The sequence below is a fragment of the Poecile atricapillus genome, chromosome 2 (assembly GCF_030490865.1).
Source record: "Poecile atricapillus isolate bPoeAtr1 chromosome 2, bPoeAtr1.hap1, whole genome shotgun sequence".
Taxonomy (NCBI): domain Eukaryota; kingdom Metazoa; phylum Chordata; class Aves; order Passeriformes; family Paridae; genus Poecile; species Poecile atricapillus.
Window position 1 is genome coordinate 127,104,847 of NC_081250.1, and position 5,483 is coordinate 127,110,329.

General features: G+C 41.4%; 1 long non-coding RNA gene across 1 annotated transcript; it reads right to left on the reverse strand.

The window, feature by feature from the left end:
* Positions 1-477: 477 nt before the first annotated feature.
* On the reverse strand, positions 478-5,226 carry LOC131576408 (uncharacterized). The gene is made up of 3 exons (XR_009276971.1): positions 5,123-5,226; positions 4,453-4,538; positions 478-932 (listed from the first exon to the last, which is right to left on the reverse strand). It is a non-coding gene; the product is annotated as an uncharacterized LOC131576408 (long non-coding RNA).
* Positions 5,227-5,483: the final 257 nt, after the last annotated feature.

Here is a 5,483-nt window from a genome sequence, read left to right on the forward strand (position 1 = left end):
AAAAGATCAGCTGGCTTCCCTTGATCAACCAGGTGGGTTACCTTGCCATAAAAGGAAATAAAGCTTGACAAGCAGCACTTTCCTCACATGAAGCTGTGCTGGTTGTGGTCAGTGACTGCATTCTCTTTCAAGAGTATTTCAGTACCTCCCAGAATAATCTTCTCCATAACTTTACCAGTCACTGAAGGGAGACTGACAGGCCTGGAGTGTCCAGGGTCCTCCTTTCTCTACTTTAAAACTTGGGCAAGATTCCAGTCAGCTGGGACCTCTCTGGATTCCCAAAACCACTCAAAAATCATCAAGAGAGGTTTTGTAATGACTTCAGCCAGCTCTTTGAGGATTCTCAGATGAATGTCATCAGGCCACATGCATTTGTAGGCGGCGCGTTCTGCAACTGCAGGATCATGTCCAGAGAAGCTACAGTTACTGGGAACCAGCATGGGACAGGAACGAGATGGGCTTCTGCTCATGAAACCATTTATTCAGCATGGGAACAAACTCAGATTCAGAGACAGAGAGGGCCAAAGGCAGGGTGAGGGGTTTTGAGGGACAGAACCAGGGTGGGGTTCAGGGTCAGGGACCACTAGAAACACAACAAGGGAGAAACCCCAGGGGCTCAAACCCAGTCAGAACTCCTGGGCCACCCCCCACGAGATCTGGGGTGGGACAACTTCATCCAGGCCTCACATGGCCTATCTCCAAAGCAGGAGGTCAAAATTCACACTAGCCAGGCTTACAGCCATGCATCTCACTTATACAATGCTTATCTGAAACTAAATCTTTGCCTCCCTGAGGCACCTCACAACATGTAGGGATCTAGCTGGATCAGCAGCAGCTGTAGGGAGCAACAGCCTCAGGGTCAACAGGGAGCTGATCACACTTGCAGTCATGGTCCTCTAGGTCAGGGCACTGAGACCCCCTTGGTTTGTCATCTGTGTTAAAGACAGAGATAAAGAATGAGTTAAATACCTCTGCTTTGTCTATGTTCCTGTTTTTGAAGTGACCATTCTCACCCTGTAATGGGCTGGGGTTGTTTTCATACTGCCTTTCATCATTAATATATTTGAAAAAATTACTTTTATTGTCCTCTACATTTCTAACCAGTTTTATCTCCAGTTGAGCTCTGGCCACATGAATTTTCTCCCTGCAGTGGCAAGCAACATCTCTGTATTCTTCCCATGTCCACTGGGCATACACCTTTCTTCTTTTGCCTTATTTTCAAGAGAAGATTCTGTTCTGCCTCTCCTGCTTGATTTCTGACATTTGTGAATTTCCTGTTCCCATGCCCTTAGGAGGTGGTTTAAAAAGTGAGCAGTAGTGATGAAAAAAACCTCAAGCTTCTGCTTACAGAAAGTCATGGGGCTTTCAGAAACAGCAACAATGCCTCTTCTCAGGCACAGCCATCCACCTTACCCACACATATTTCATGGAATATTCTGAGTTGGAAGGGACACACAAGTATCATTGAATCCAGCCATTAAGTGAAGGGCCCATATGGGGATCAGACCCACTACTCTGGTGTTATTACTCTGCTCTAATCAGCTGAGCTACACCCAGACCATTTCTTAGAATCCCCCACGAAATAGGGAAAGGGAAGATTGTAGGCTGGCTTTTCCACAGGAGAACAGAATATTATATGACTTGGTGAGCCCTAAGAACATGTGAGGACATTTCAGATAATAATTGCATATTTGGATATTTCTACGAGAACATCTCGTCCCAGCTGATCCAGAATCCTTCCTGTGGGGAGTGAAATGTCTGAGCCCTCTACAGAATGAAAGGAAAGGAGCACTAAGGCAAAGTAGTAAGTAACCGCATTTTTGTGAAACTACAAGAAACTGAAAAATGACTTTATTTTCTACAGTGAATTTAATTTGGATAAGAAATTAAAGAAAACCAGAAGCCTCTCAAAAAAAAAATAAAATTGACAAAAGTAAAACCTTTGCATTTTAAGTGCTTCAGTTTATTATTTTAGAAAGTTTAATAAATTGAGAGATTTTACATAGCTGTTAATTCCCTGCATCCTGCTGCTCTTTACTTCCTGAGCTAGTTCTATTGCTGGGTGAAACAGAAAGATATCTTAGAAGCAGCACTGCTTTGCACAGTGAGTCACAAGATGGAATAGCTAAAAAGAGCTCCACAATTTATTCCTGATCTTAAATGGGATCTGACTTGGATCCTTTTGATCAAACTGCTGCTGGAAACCTCCGCTTGTGAGCCATCATTAACACTTTTTGTCTTCTTGTGTACTTCCCTTGATGTTATTACAAGCAATAATCACTGAACTAGGGAATCAAATGTACTTTTGAGGGAATCAAGGACATTCAGAGCATTTCAAGGTGACTTTTCTTAGTGAATGAACTGATTCCCCATAACAGCAAAAATATCGTGATTTTAGACAGAGTTGGCAGCTCAAAGTGCAGCGTCTTCAATTATAAGTGGTATAGAAAGCAACATGTCAAGAAAAGAACAGAGTGATTCAGTAAAACACCCTTGTAAGCAACAGAATTAATATAATTCCATCTCTAGATCAGGGAATCATAGAATCATAGAATAGTTTGGGTTGGAAGAGACCTTAAAATCATCCGGTTCCAACCCTCCTGTCATAGGCACAGACACCTTCCTCTGGACCAGGTTACTCAGGAGCCCATCCAACCTGGTGTTGAACCAGAGAGGGGGCTCCCACAGCTTCTCTGGGCACACTGTTCCAGTGCCTAACCACTCCACAGTAAGTAATTTCTTCCTAATATCTAACCTAAACCTACCCTCTTTCAGTTTGAAGTCATCCCCCTCTTTCCTATCACTACGTACCCTTTAGGTACAGGAAGGCCAGTAATCTCAGATAGTCACTGAAGAGTGATTAGAGATGGGCTTACATTGATTATCCATTTGTTAGGACTTTTAAAGGGAAAAAGCCCCTCAAAATTACCTGCCTAACAGCACAATTAAAATAATTCTGGGTCATAGGATTGATGAAGCAGGGCTTTTTTGTTATAAATGTTGCAAAAACACCCAATACACTTACTAGAGTAGCTCTGAATACACAGCAAAGTATCAAGATGCATTAAAAACATCATCCTTTCAGGCTATGTGTTTTCTTATGTCACTAATTTCTTAATCTATTTTAAATCTACCCACTCACTGTCAGACTGCAATAATTCTTCAGTCAGATTCCCATTTATATGAAGATGTCCTGAGAGCTGACATCAATGGAAAATGCAAGCATTCACTTCTTTGCCAGATTTATCCACACACTGCTCCACAGCCTCTTATAAAACATATTTTCCACTACAGTTACCTCACTCAGTAGCTGGCGTATTTTATACTATAAAACTCCTAGAATGTAATCTTCTAGTCCTGGGATAAATTCTATATCCTTTAGAAAGATACAATGGAAAGTTAGTGACCCTGCAAACAACTGAATAATAAAAAATGAAGTGTGGATAAACTTGACATACATGAGACATGAGTAAACTACCCAAGTTAGAAGTGAGGAATAAACACTGCTAGAGTGGGTTCAACTTTAATATAACCTTTGACTCAAAATACATAAACCCTTTCCTGCAGAGTCCAATAAGTCTTCAAATAAACTCCTCTGCTGACCACACTTTTACCTCTTTACCAGACTTCAGAAAGTTTTAAAGATTTTTCAGCTGTTCCCATTCTCAAAACATCCTGCCTTCCACCTCACACAGATTATTTTATGTCCATCTACACTTACTTTGTCAGGAAGCAGCATAAATGCACATTGCAGATGTGGTGTTCCTTATTTTAGCTAGGGCCTCCAGTGGGGATAAATGTGCGAACTGGAGCAGAGTCCCAGGAGATGGCTGCTTGCAGTTTGCCAAGCAGGGCTGTGTGCAGCACGGATGATTCACCCTGCTGATGCCGGCTGTTTCTCAAACTCGGGAGACGAGTCAGAAATGGCATGGTGGAGGAGCAGTTAAAGATAATATTCTTCTCTTTGATACAATATCTTCATGTGGAACTGAATCACTCGGTGTGAAGAGACGAAATGTTTTGTTCAAGCTCATTTTCTAAATGCCTTAAAAATATAAATTATTTTCTTTCAATTTTTTTCCCCCCAGTTTTTACAAGGACCTGTTTCTCTCTTCTCCTGACAAGCTGAACAATCCATGGAATTGTCTAGCTATTTGTCTAAATACTCAAAGACTCACAGTGAAGAAAGAGCTCTTTTCATGTACATGATTGCAGACACTCACCTCCAGTGCGGACTTGTGGTCCATTTGTGGCCACACCATTTTGCAACTGTTGAGAAAATTCTTCTATGTATAACCCTGAAGTCACCACCTTGAATGGTTAACCATTCAATTGCATATAACATCCACTGAGAGGGCTCACTTGGAACTTCACTGGTGCCTAACTCTTATTTTACTGGATTTTAAATACCAGCTCCCACTGAAGATTGCAGGCCCCCTGGATTCATGTTACCTGAAGGGCAGTGCAAGCCTGGCTGTAATCTCTCGAGACAGCTACATCCATTGAAACAGCGACACCATGAATCACAAGAGTAAAACCTGTACGTGCAAGAAACAGAGTTTTCTTGGCAACTGGCCCACTGAGCTAACACTCACCTCTGGAAGATGTCCAGAAACCTTGACTTCTTAGCAACAGTATAAAATAGCAATGATTATCCTGTCTTTCCTTTCTGCAATACAGCCATTTTCAGTGCAGACTGAAAATGCAAAATCCAGATCTAGATTTACAAGGGAGTTTTCACTCACTATTAAAAGACCCATTTGTTGAGTTGCATAGCTAACTCCATGCATTGCTTTACATGCAATACATGGAAAAAATTAGGCTCTAGACATATGATATCCCCAAATCTAGCAAGCTGGGCAGGTGGCACATGTTAGCAGACAGAAACTGGTGAGATTTAGATCACATCTCTAGCCTGTGTGGAGCTCCCTACTCCAGTATTGGTTTCAAACCACCTGATTTCACCTAGATGTGAGTCCCATCTGTCAGACCTTCTCAACAAGTATGGCCTCAACAATCACTCTGTTCCAATGGTGGGCTTAGCTGGGTATTTATGCAAAAAAGTACAACTAGAATAGATTCATTCCTGTGCTGTAGGAGGTTGAATCTATGTTTTACACACCCAAGTTACTTTGCCAATGGTACTCAGATGGAAAAGATTCTTTTCAGTCACTGTTGTGGAAGCTATATCCATCCTTGTAGATGTATTAAATATTCACCATGCCCTAGAAAAAAAGACATGAATGAACATGGCACTGTAGTTTACTGTTTTCTTATGATTCTCATCTGGGAAAAGAGAAGAATCTCACTTTCTGCACTTTCTTCCAATTCAAAATTCAAATATTTGAAAAGAAGTACTCTCATCCACAAGAAGCCTATGGCTTAGCCCCTTAGTGTTCTCATATTACTATTCTTTCCTTCCTCTGACCTAATAAATATTTAACTATTCCCTGGAAAGTGGAAGTTGAGAGAATTCCCCTCCA